The sequence below is a fragment of the Peromyscus maniculatus genome, chromosome 7 (assembly GCF_049852395.1).
Source record: "Peromyscus maniculatus bairdii isolate BWxNUB_F1_BW_parent chromosome 7, HU_Pman_BW_mat_3.1, whole genome shotgun sequence".
Taxonomy (NCBI): domain Eukaryota; kingdom Metazoa; phylum Chordata; class Mammalia; order Rodentia; family Cricetidae; genus Peromyscus; species Peromyscus maniculatus.
In genome coordinates, this window is record NC_134858.1 from 119,953,610 (window position 1) to 119,966,868 (window position 13,259).

Sequence of the window (13,259 nt, forward strand, 5' to 3'; positions counted from 1 at the left end):
TAAAAAACATGTATTCGGCCAGGCGGTGGTGGTGCATGCCTTTAATCCCAGCACTTGGGAGGCAGAGGCAGGCTGATCTCTGTGAGTTCAAGGACAGCCTGGTCTACAGAGTGAGTTCCAGGAAAGGCGCAAAGCTACACAGAGAAACCCTGTCTCGAAAAACCAAACCAAACCAAACCAAAACAAAACAAAACAAACCAAAACAAAACAAAAACAAACACACAAAAAACCCATGTATTTGATGCTTAATGTCTCAGCAGGCAGACTAAAGCCAAACTGCCAGTCAGAATGGGGTCCGAGACTCCAGAAAGAATTTGCTTTCAAGCTCATTCAGGTTGCTGAAAAAATTCTGTTCCTCGCAGCTGCAGGAATGATGTCATGTGTTCTGGCTCTTTGTTAGGGATCACAGAGCTTCTAGAGACTTCCTTTAGGTCCCTTCTATGTGGTTTTTCCATGTTTAAAGTGGTATTCCACCAAACCTTCTTGTGCTTTGAATTACCAGATTTCTCCTTCTGCCCACAAACCAGAAGCTTTCTCTGCTCCCCCACGTGTTGGAGGGGGACTCATGGTTCCAAGAGGATCATCATATAATTTCTGTTTCAATATTATGTAATTATAGGTGACATCTCACGTAGAAAGGTTTCATTCATATTTAGGAAGGAAGGGATTATCAATGTTAGGCCCTAAAACAAACCCCAATATTATTCAGAAAATCAAAATCATCACAGCATGTTCTTTGAGAATGACAGAATAACAAAATTCGAGGGCAGAAATAACTGTGAAATCTCAAATGTTGAGAATTAAGCAGCAGACTCTTAAATAAGCCATGGGTTGAAGATGATCACACAGCAAAGTAGAAGTTTCTTGAAAGGATTAGAAACAGAATCACAGCCCCTCAAACGTAGGGGATGTGGAAAAGCAGAATTTCAAGGTAAACATAGTTTTTAATGACTAACTCAGAAAACAAAGGGTCCTGGAAGAATGCAAATTAAATCCCTAACAGATGCTAGATGATAATCACCAGAAAGGAAATTGATAAAAACATGAAAATAGGGGAAAAAAAACATGAAAATAGGGGAAATAATAAAAACAAAAGTCAATTATTGAAAAAGAAAACATAATTAAAATCTTAGCAAGTGAGTGATGTCACCATCAGCCCAGCAGAGGTGAAGAAGTGCTAAGAGATGGCGTGAAGAACAAATTCGGTATCTTAAAGGAAAGGTAGGTGACACTCTCAGAAACAGACAAACAATCTAAGCTAATTTGAGGAGAAACAGAAAGTCAGAACAGAGTAAGTAAAGAAATTGAATTACTAATTACAAGTTTTTCCATAAAGAAAAGTCTGGGCCCTGATGGTTTTCCTGGTGAATCCTGTCAAACATTTGAAGAAGAAAGCATGACAGATGTTAAAGAGTTGAGGAGAAGACACATACTTTCTGATTCTAAGACCAGAGACATTGGAAAATAGCATGTGAACACAACAAACTCACAACAAACTATGACATTTATCAACCAGATAAAAGGCATCTGTGGCAAGAACATCACACTCTATAGTGACAACCTTCAGGTGCATATAAGCTTGAGGAAAAAAGACAAAAATGCCCTTCTGCTTCCAAGTTCTGTTTAATATTATACTGGAAGTTATAGCCAGCCAATTAAGTAAGCAAAAGATACTAAAGACATCTGGATTGGAAAAGAAATAAAATGCCTGCAAGTGGTATGTGCAGAGGGTGTGCAGTTCCAGAAAACTCCCACTTCAGGATGGAGTGGGACAGCAGTGGGTGTCCCAGAGGTGGCTGGGTTTTAAAGCTGGATGTGGATTTAGAGTATTCAAGGTTGGAAGCAGCAGAAGCAGGTGGTATTTTAAAGTAGAGGGAACAGAAAAGCAAAGGCTTAGGGTGAAACAGCAATTCTCTTTCTGAGAAGTAGGAAAGTTGGAGGCTCACAGAAACTACAGTGAGCACCAGGAGTATATAATTTCTCACTGAGCCTGAGGTGAGAGGATTATGAGTTTGAGGCCAACCACAGTTTGAAGATGAGAGAGAGAGAGAAGAGAGAGAGAGAGAGAGAGAGAGAGAGAGAGAGAGAGAGAGAGAGAGAGAGAGAGAGAGAGAGAGAGAGAAAGGAGAGGAAGGGCAGGGACCAGGACATAAGGGGTTTAGTAGGCTATATAGAAGTTTTGGGCGAGTAATTATTTGCTATAGGAGCAAAATGCACACGTCATTGGGGAGGGGCATAAAACTGTATTTTGACAACACCATGCTGTGTTGTTTTTATAACATTCTCATTGATATACTGCTTACAATATGTTAGTACAGTCTGAAGTTTAAACTCAAACCCATCAACAGTTGCTCTCAAACTTTATTTCCACCAAAAGCACCTGGAAGTCTCCAAACAGAAAAACTAGAATTTCTGACTTAGTCAATCTGAGAGAATTAAAAATTCAGCCAAGGTTCCCAGGAGAAGTGGATTCTGCTGCTACAGGGAACCTGGTTTAAGAAATACTGTTTTACATCACCCTTTGAGAGAGTTACCATTACTATGACTTGGAGGGAGATGGCTCAGGCAGTAAGTATTGGAATGCAGGAGATACTGAGTCTGGATCCTTAGAACCCATGCACAAAGCCAAGCATCATAGTGCATGCCTGTGATCCCAGCACTGGGAAGGCAGAGACAGGAGGGTCCCTGGGGGCTCCCGGACAGCTATTCTAGCAGAATGGGTGGGTGGACTCCAGGTTCAGTAAGAGATGCCACCTCAAAATACAAGGTGGAGAGTGATTGAGGAAGACATCTGATGTGTGACACACAAACACACATGTGTGAGAGCACATGCATGTGCACATGCACACAAGAACATAGGCATGCACCTATGAATGCACACACACACACACACACACACACACACACACACACACACACACACACGACATTAATTCACACACAGGATGGAAGAGCTAGGAGGTGTTAACTGATGCCAGAGAGTGAGGAAGGAATCTTTGAGGAACTCTTGAGGCTATTCCAATGAAGAAGTATTTCTGTGAACTGGGATGAAGCCAGGATTTACAAATGCATTAGGAAATTTAAAAATGTATTAATGTACAAAATGACTAGTTGAAAATGTAAGAGAAAAATCAATAATCACAACTCAAAATATTCACTTTAGGTGGATAATCAATATTTGTTGCTTTAAATATACTTACTTTCAACTTTTTTTGTAATTGATGAAAATAATACTGTCTGAATAGGGTAACCTTGTTAAACACATTGCTTTTGAGGGTCAAGAACAAAACAGTAATTCTTCATGAATCTGCTTGGTTCTCACATCTTGATCTAAATCATTGCACCTCCCTGGTTTTCTTCTAATAAACAACGTCTTCCTTAAATAGTTGCCACTCTGTTGTTTTTGAGATCTGAATCAGAGACTGTAACACAAGCATGCGAGCTCTGTCTTGTCATTTTGTACTGTGTATCTAATTAAAGCTTCTTGCAAGTTCATGAAAGATCTAACATTAAAAAAGCAGTGTATATCAAAGACAGCCTTGGGGCAGATTCGAGAAGGGGTTTCTTCATTAAACTAAGCAAGTTTGATTAAAAGCCAAGTAAAGTAATAATAATTTAATTTTTATTTAAATATTTTAAAAATATTGCTCAAGCATAATCATCTCATGTTAACTAACACATTGAAGGTATGGGACTGAAAATGGGTCACTTCTTGTCACCAGTGTCCAAGCCTCCCAGAACACCCTGCAGGTGAGTAAATGACTGACCTGTGGACAGCACTGTGTGTTCATCCCAGGAAGAGAACTGGAGCTGATTTCACTGAAATCAGTTTATAATGTTGACTCACTTCAATCTATTCTTTTGGTCAGAGTCTGTGTCACACAGCAGCAACATGAACACCCCACTTTAAAGGGCTCATGTGTTGTGGTTATTGTCCTGTGATTATGGATGTCCCTTTGGGGTACAGACTTGAGGACAAAGGCCACTGGACTTCCCTTGGGAGACCGTTAGAGTGATACTTTTACTCTGCTCTTGGCCACAGTGTCCCCTGACTAGTGATAGCTCCCAGAGGAGAAAGGTCATGGTATTTCAGCAGAAGAATGAGTTGTGAAAGTCTGAGTTAGGAATTAGGAGCAGTTGCTCAACACGTGTCTAAATTAGAATCTCCCTGTCAGGGCCTCTGAGATGGCTCAGTAGGTGGAGGGGCCGGCTGCCATGATTGGTGACCTGAGTTCCATCCCAGGGACCCACATGGTGGAGGGATGGAGGGACAGAGCTCTCTCTCTTTCCTACAAGTTGTCCTCTGACTTCTACATGGATGCTGTGACAGAGAGAGAGAGAGAGAGAGAGAGAGAGAGAGAGAGAGAGAGAGAGAGAGAGAAGAAAAAGAAAAAGGAAAAAAGAAAGAATGAAAAAGAAAAAGAAAAATTCCGTAACAAAATGACACTGTCCTTTCATAATCTTAAGTCAGTGACTGCAGAGGTGGGGCCTGAAGGAGCAGAGCCAAGCTTGAGGCTTTTCTACACGCACTCCAGCACCCAGTGCTAAACAGATCCCCATTTCAGCAGAAGATCTTGTTATTACCCAGAGAGACCACCTTCCCATCCATTCCACTTCCCAGCCATCTTCAGGCATGCAAAGTAGATGTTGTAGTAATAAATAAATAACGGAAAAAGATTTTGACATTTTCTGACCAACAGAGAGATTGCTAAAAGCCATTTCGATTCCTTTGTCCAGGCAGTTGAGACAACCTTGGACACGTAAGAAGCTGTTTTTGCTCCTGTCTTTCTTTATTGAGGACCTTTCTTAGGGGATGAGGGAACAGCAGGGGTGGGGTTGGGGGTTGGGGGGACTCCTCTTCAGGAACCCTAGAGGACTAGTCTCTGTGGCTCACCATCCTTCCAGGAGTGACAGCTGGGAGTCCTCTCCCTCTTGTCCTACCACCACTAAGGTCCCTTCCTGAGTCACCTTGGAGCAGAACCATGAATGGCCAAGTTAATGTCTGATGTGTACTTCTCCACTTTGTTTCCAGAGGCTGGCTGGATTGGCCAGTGTCTTCTGCTGACTTTGGAGGCAAGCTTGCATTTAGGTGCTGGGTTTTGCTCCTTTCTGTTAAATAGTAACAAAATCAACAGAATTCTTCAAACGGATTCCCAGAGAGAAGAAACAGTAAAGGAAAAAAAAAAGTGTGTGTATATATACGTGCATATGTGTATGCATGTTTGTGCATATATATATATGTGTGTGTGTGTGTGTGTGTGTGTGTGCGTGCGTGCGTGCGTGTGTGTGTGTGTGTGTGTGTGTATGTGCATATGTATATTCGTTTTGTTGTCTCGCATTGCTTAATGCTGGACAGGAGATGGAGTGAACCTTCAGGGAAAAAGCGCGCGTGCTCCCTGCCCTCCACCCCAAGATGCAGTGCCTGCCCTCAGATGTCCCCTGAAAGCTCCAGCTGGAGCTGCTAAATCCTGTCGCTGTCCATCGTCCTGGTGCTTCCTCCTGTGCAATCCCTATTCTTCTCCAGCGCCCCAGCCCGCCGCAGTGGGCTGTGCTCAGGCCGGGGCCAGGACGCCCTCCAGCAGGGCCCGCGCTGGCCTGCAGGTGCGCCCCGCCAGCCCCGCCCCGGCCGGCCCCAGGCCCCGCCCCCACACCAGACCCCACCTCGCCGCCTTCGTCACGGTGACGTTAGGCCCGCGCATGCGCAGTGCGGCCGCACCCCCGGCCGCTCGCTCGGTATTATGATTAGCGCTGGGTGCGGGGTTCCAGCGGTCGGGAGGGAGTTGTCGACGCCGCGGCCGCTGCGGACCGATGCCCGCCTGCCGGCTGAGGTAGGGCGAGTGCGGCGCGCCGGGCGGGAGCGTGGGCCGGGCCTGCGCTTCTCCTCAGCGGCCGCCTCAGAGGGGCTGGGCGGGCGCCGCCGCAGGCGGAAAGTAAGTTGCGCGCTCGGCCCGGGGCGCCCTGCGCGGAGGACGCGGCCCGCGGCGCCACCCCGGCCCCGAGCTCGCCGGGCCTGCGGGCCTCGCGCAGTCCGGCCCTGCCCTTGCGGCCGCCGCGGGATTGCGGCAGCGCGGGAGTCGCCGCGGCTCCGCGCCGTGCCCGCAGCGGGCCCCGGGCGGCACGGGCTCCGCGGGCCTCAGTTTCCCCGTGGGCCTCGGGGTCCGGCGGCTGTGCTGGGCGTCCGCGAGCGGCCGCCGCCTCACGATAACAAGGAGACGCGGTTGTCGTCTGCGGAGAAGGGCGCCGGGCTGCGGAAGGGGCACAGTGCGGCTCCCCGGGGACTGCTCGGATTTTTTTCGGGTCGGGAGACGCCGTTCCTGTTGATTTCTTTCCGAAGCATTTAAAATAAAAACAAACACCTTGCTGCCTTTTGCTTGGATTCGGGGACCAGGAAAGTGGCAGCCCTTGATGCTTAGGCTTCCTCGAGCTGTGTTATTAACAGTGGGATCAGCTACAACCTAGGAGCTTCGCTGTGAGTTCGGGTCAGGTGCGCATTGGAGTAGAATTTAGCTCCGGGGTTCCTAAGACTATGGAAGTCAAAGGCTGTTGGGTTTCTTACTCTCCCTTCCATTTAAAAAGCATATTCTCCAAGTCTCAGGAGCCTGGGTGAAGCCACCTCAGCGCTTGAAGGGGAAGTAAGCGATGGACCTACAGGTGTAAGGCTCCTTCTGCAGTTTTCCCCAGATGACTGTCCAACATCAAAGGCTCAGTTTGGATTCTTTGTAGGGCTTGGGACACTCTGTCCCAAATCGGTCCTTCACTTACCACCCTATGCATCGGGGTAGTCAGAAGCCTAGGTTGTCAAGGATTATGTAATCAGCTTGTTAATTTCTAATCTTGTTACAGTGCTTTCCAGATTTATAGAACCATTCCCTTCAGAAAATCTGTCTTCAACGTCTGCTTAAATATTTCTCTTGGAATTGGGTTCTTGAAGAGGAATGTTCTGTATGTGTGGTGATTAGAACGTACTAATTAGACAAGTTTCTTTGAAAGAACACCACATACATAGCAGTTCTTCTGACTGTCGGTGTTCTGTAAAATCGTCCCATTTTACAGAAGTAGGAATGAAAGAAATTGCATGGCATTCCCAAGGTCACATATTGAAGCTGGGTAAAAAGTCAAGAGCACGGCACAGACTTTTATTCCCATCTTCAAGGCTTTCAGATCAGAAACTTTCAATGCCACTTTCGATCTTTAAAGTTTTCACAGCCAGTTACTATTTTACTTTATGCACAAAATTTTCTCTTATTAGTAAAATTTTATACTATTCTGAGTGTTTTAATAAATGATTTCAGTATGACACATGAGTTTAAACAACCTTCCTAATGCTGAAACCCTTTAATACAGTTCCTTATGTTGTGGTGACCCGCAACCATTGAATTATTTTCGTTGCTACTTCATAATTGTAATTTTCTCCTGTAATGAATGGTAATGTACATTCTGTGTTTTCCAATGGTCTTAGGCGACTCAGTGAAAGGGTTGTTCAACCCCCCCAAAGGGTCACGACCCACGGGTTGAGAACCAAGGGTTTAGACTAAGCACTCAAAAGTTGTACTAATTTTTTTATTTTTTTGCTTTTATAGACTAGACATACAGATTGGGTCTTTATTTGGTGATCATGTGACTTAATCACATAATGATAAAGGGAAGCCTTTTAAATGTCTTTTAATTAAAATTGAAGGATATTTATGTTCTTTTTACTGGACATATCTACACCAGTGAGGGTACCTCCCTCATGTTGAAAGTGAAACTAAATAGAAAAAAAAAAAAAAACCACGGTTGTTTTTGGGGCAATATTGAGTGGCTATGGTTCTAAGCACTGGTATTAAATAAGATACAATTTCTTCCCATTTGTACCTTTCTGAGAATCGGCTCATCACACTGCCTAGGCTGAAAAGGGACAAACAGCCTGAATTTTCCAACTTAAACACATAGGTGAGAAATATTGAAGGCCTAATTTAACAGCATCTCAGCTACAAGCTAGAGTTTTTAGCTGAAATGTTGTTGTAAGAAAATAATTCAGCATCAAGTAGTACTGGTACTTGGGAGGCAAAGGTAGGAGGGGCCAGAGTTCAAGTTCAGACTAGGCTGCATAATGAGTATGGCATCTCAAGAACAAGAGTGTGAGATAACACACACATATAATCCCAGCATTTGGGAGAATAAGATAAGAGGATCATGAGTTTGAGGCATGGGTCTTTTAACAAAATCCTGTTGTTCAGAATGCAGACTCCCCATTATGTGTAGGCAAAATCTTAGGTCTGCTTGGGTAGAAAGACTGAGTAGATTTGGGAGGATAAACCTTTGATGATGTATTCTGGGGTCTTTTATGTGTTTGGGAGGCTGTTGTGCTTAGAAGTTATTGTAGACCACCCAGGTAAACCAACCGACAGGATTGGCTTTGGACAGGAGTAGAGACAGCCCCACAGAGCATGAGACTGTGAACAATAAATAAGGGGTGCTTCTCACAGAAGGCCACAGCTGAGCCAGTCTCTCATTTGTGAGAGAACTCAGACTTAAGTGTGTGGAAGGGAGTCGAGGTAGACACAGCACAACTGCACATTCTTTGAAGCATTTGTAAAGGAAGGAGGGTATGGCACCAGCTTGGGGTGTATTTGCTTTTTGTTGTGGTTTGGGAAGAGCCACACTGTCAAATCTATGAGGTCTGGTGGCCTTGGGAGTGAGCACTAGAAGTGTGGTGTGCTTGGGATGGGCTGGATCCGAACCGTTATTTTCACAGAATCATTTCCTCATCTTCTTTTCTGCACATCTGTTTTGGGTTGTGACCTTGTACCCCTTGGGAAACCATTTCTTGCCATTGGTAGTAGAGAACCCAGGCTCCCTGAATATTCATTTCCACATTGTTACTTCAAGAGCATCTCAAGAAATGACCTTGGCTCCTCCATAATTTGGCCTAACTGGCCTGTGTTCAGTTAGGCTCTTCCATGCAGTTCAGGCCTCTGTCCCTTTCTTAGGCTGTGACCCCCAATCTGCTGCCAATAGCAACTCAGTCCAGGGCAACTCAGTGACAGGGCATGATCTGCCCATGGGACATGATGCTTTAAGTGTCCCCACATGCAAAGTAAGAGGGTGCATCCATATATTTCTGTTCACCTCTGAATTGCAGATTTGCCTGGACCATTTATTGTTGGGTACGAAGTCAGCATTCTAGAAGCATTGACTACATATGGTAACTGGTCAAATCACAGCCTCAGTGGGCCTATTTTCTCAGTTGTTGACATGTGGTTACTTTCTCAGGCAACTCCTTGAAGGCTGACTGCTTTTGTCTTTATATCCCCAGGTGGGAGTCATGCCTGATACAGTATGTGCACTCAAGAAGTGTCTGGGTCACTTAAAATGACCTTTACAAGCCTATTAATGGAAACGTGCCTGTTTAAACACAGCTAGGCTGGATTTTACTTGCTTTTTAGTCATACAGTTTTGGAGCTAGAAAGAAATCTTCCACTCTGCCAGCGTATATAGATGCCGGCCTCCGTTCTGAGGTTGGCACCACCACCTCTCACTCTCCTCATTCCATGTGTCCCTCTGCCTTGCCCTGGGCCCTGTGTTCTTGGATTCTGCCTCTGAAGTGAGTCTTTTCTCTTCCATCCTCACCATCACTGTCCAGATTCTGGCAGCACTCAGTTTTAAGCCATTGGTAATAATTTACTGGAGACATTTCTAGTAGTCTCAGCTGTCTCCCAGCTCGGTTTTGCACTTTCAGGAGGATCTTTATTTTGCACCTGGACTAATTTCTGAAGCCACCATCTGATTGCTGTTCCTTTACCTAAGACTCCGTTGGCAGCTCATGTCTGTTTTCATTTGTTCATGTAATACAATTGTTTGGGTAGATACTATACCTAACAGTTACTATACATACAGATACTATACCTGGGTTACAGAACTGAATAAAACAGACATAATTCCTACCTAGTCAGTGAAGATGAGGATTAATGACTACATAGTCATACAAATTTGTGACACACAGTTGTGATGATAATGGTATAGGATGTTGTGATGCCAGTGAGTATGGGGGCTGGTGTGTGACAGGAGGTGAGGACAGCACCGGAAATGATCAGTGACCTTTAAGCTGGTGGTAAAGCATGAGTTAGGGCCAGCTAGAGCTTAGAAAAAGATAATTTGGTACCAGGCCCTTTGGATTTGTGTTCCACTTGTGATACTATACCATCACAGTATGCTCTCTTTCCATCGCAGTAAGGGATCTCTCCTGAAAGCCTCTTCCCCACTTCATGATTTCAGTTAGCTCAAGTACAGACAGATTTCTCTGGGATGCCTGCCTTCTCTGAACCCTCCAAGGCATATTTAAGGGAAATAGCACCTCTTTATTATTACTTTTTTTTTCATTTTTATTTTTATGTCTGTCCCTGCAAGAGGTTATAAACAGCCTGAGGCAGAGATCTTCCTAGTTGGTGTCATGGAGAGTTGTTTAGGGGGCAGTTTGTTGTAGTTACTAGGGAATGTAATAGTAGGTTAGGGAACTAACTTTATAGTTCTTCTTAGCACTCAAATCTCTTGGAAGGAAGGTTGAGAAGCTGGGGGTGGGGGGGGGGGATTCTTGAGTGGCTCTGATCCCTCTCACACCTGTTTCTGTGTTATTCTGTAGAACTGTCCAGGCTGGTGATTTTTCTCTATAGACAGTGTTGAAGAAACTTGCCTTGCTTCTTCGGCCCTCGGGCCTTAGATACCATTCCTGCTGCTCCGCTATTTGACGCTGCATACTTGCCGAGTACATGAAGTCCAGCTATCCCTAAAGTGAACCTGTGGAGATGCAAGGAAGGAAGAGCTTACCAAGTAACACTTTGAAATATGGAATCTTAAACCACTACTAGCTCCTTCTCTCTGTACCTTCGTGTTGTCTTTCACTCACTGTGTTGGATAGCTGGGAGAAAAGTTTGATCTGTGAACCTTGGTTCACTATTTAACTCTGTTGGCTCTGTGTTGGAGAGTATGACAGGATGACTTGTCTATGAAAGTTCATTTTGGATATAGGACAATGTGCTAATGTGTTCATAAATAGATTGTGATGCTATATTGTACAAGAGGATTGTGAGTCTCTTTAATGATGATGTACACATGAATACGAGCAGAGAGATTGGATTTTAAAGCTAGTGTTCTGGTTTATGTGGCTTTCTGTAGGTTAAGTAGTTTTCTGTTGATATGAAGGATTATAATAGTGCTAGAGAAATTTGAATGACAGTGTTTAGTCTGGTTTCAGGGATTAATTTATACCTCTGCTTGATGAATATTTACCAATCCCTTAAGAAGGAAACTGCTTTTTTGAAACAAATGGAGAAAAAAGTGATTTGCAAAGTACGGTAAATTTGTATTTTGGGAAAGGATAAAGTTTTAAGAGGTAACTAGAACTTGCTTGAACTCTTGACTTGCTTGCCTGGTTTGGTTTGGGAAGACTCTTGCTGTCCACAGATGTGGAAAAGAAATCATAGGATGTTGTTTTCAAGTTGTTCCATTTTTAGGTGACCTACAGTAATGACCTAAGCCTAACTTCTACATAGTTGTTTATTCTTCTTTGGTTTTTCAAGACAGGGTTTCTCTATGTAACAGTCCTGATTGTCCTGGAACTCACTCTGTAGACCAGGCTGGCCTTGAACTCAGGCTGACTCTGCCTCCCAAGTGCTGGGATTAAAGGCATGCGCCACCATTGCCTATCTAGTTGTTTGTTCTTAACTTTTCTTTCTTAAACACAGATTCTCAACATCTGAAAAATTATTTGTTAATAATGCTTATCAGGTGAGCCTTTGGTGGCACCAGTAGTTCTTCTGGTTAGTGACTGCTGGGGCCAGCCCTTTCATGGCATGTCAAAATTGGAGGAGACCAGAAATCCACTTTAGTACTTTGGTTTCTCTGGGAATTAATGAGGCCTGGGTTAAATGGGAAGCACTGCATTATTATAGGAGAAATTTCTAGTCCTGGGTGTGGTCAGTGGGCCTGGAGTCCCCCAGGCAGCTCTCACCAGGCACAGGAGGGAGCAGAGGGGCCCTTCACCTACCTTTGTGGCCCTGCTGTCTTATTTCTCATTAAATGGCCAGTGTGAGGATTTTAATTATAAAACAAATGTAAAAAGACCCTTATGTACATAGATTCCCAGTAATTATGGTTCCTTTTTTGTTGGTGGTGGTGGTTCCCCCCCCCCCCCCAGACAGGTTTTCTCTGTCTAGTTTTGGTGCCTGTCCTGGATCTCGCTCTGTAGCCCAGGCTGACCTCAAACTCAGAGATCCACCTGGCTCTGTCTCCTGAGTACTGGGATTAAAGGCATACGACACTGCCGGCTGACCTGGTTCCTCTTTTTAGTTGTTTAAATTATATTTATGTGTACATGTGTGCTCATGCTTGTGCATGTGTGTAGGCTAGAGTGCAGCTTGCAGAAGTTGGTTCTGTCTGTCCAGTATTGAACTCAGATGGTCAGGCTTGGTGGCAAGTGCCTTTACCTGCTGAGCCACCTCAGTTGGCCCTTGGCTTACCATTTTAAGCCACTTCCAAACAAACTGAAATTCATATGAACAATTTGTTGCAGCAAGAGACATTTTTAAATTTGAAACAAGACAATAAAGAAGTCACTGGTTTTGCCATAAAATTCACTTCTATCTACACAGAATAAGGTAATAGAGTAGAGTACAGTACTGCCTACGGGTGGTAATGGGAGATCTAATAAATTAACAAAAATTAATGTTTATGAACCACTGAAATTAGTTTGAAACTTTTGATGATCTTATTCTTGGTTGCTTCCTGTGGATCCTAAAAGGTTTTTCTTTTCTTGAGACCTCAGATCAGCTCTTTGACAAATTGCCTTTCCTGGGCATTTTGAGCACTTTAATTAATGACACTTTGACTAACCTACTAAGTAAATGGTTATCCATGGAGGACCCTTCAGCATCAGCCTTCTTCTCCTTAGCTTACAGAAGGTACTTCACTTCTCCCCAGTTATAACTTGACTCAGTGTTTCCCTGAGTCAGCTAAGCAAATGCTCTTCTCTCTGCTGCTCTGTTGCCTCTGCAGGAGCCTTGGTCTGTGGCTGCCCATGACCTTCTTTGGTTCCCCTTCTCACCCTGTGACATATCTGAAAGCTGCTGCTGGGCTCTTTCTGAGGATCCTGTTTTCTTTACCTATTTGTAAGGTTCCATTTGTAATGACAAGGGTGATGCGGTGTCCCCCACTAAGGCACAAACTGTCGCTTAATAAAAGTGACTTCATGTTCTTGCCCCCAGCTCAAAAGAGCTGTGTAC

The 13,259-nt window shown here is 44.3% G+C and overlaps 1 protein-coding gene across 5 annotated transcripts in view; it reads left to right on the forward strand.

The window, feature by feature from the left end:
• The first annotated feature begins 5,696 nt into the window (after positions 1 to 5,696).
• Snrk (SNF related kinase) overlaps positions 5,697 to 13,259 on the forward strand; it is a 54,775-nt gene continuing 47,212 nt past the window's right edge. For 4 of the 5 annotated variants that reach the window (XM_076577437.1, XM_076577436.1, XM_076577435.1 and 1 more), the window contains exon 1: positions 5,697 to 5,828. The gene's annotated coding sequence lies outside the window, so the exon portion shown is untranslated. The remainder of the gene's footprint in view (positions 5,829 to 13,259) is intronic. The other variant, XM_076577439.1, reaches the window with a different exon arrangement.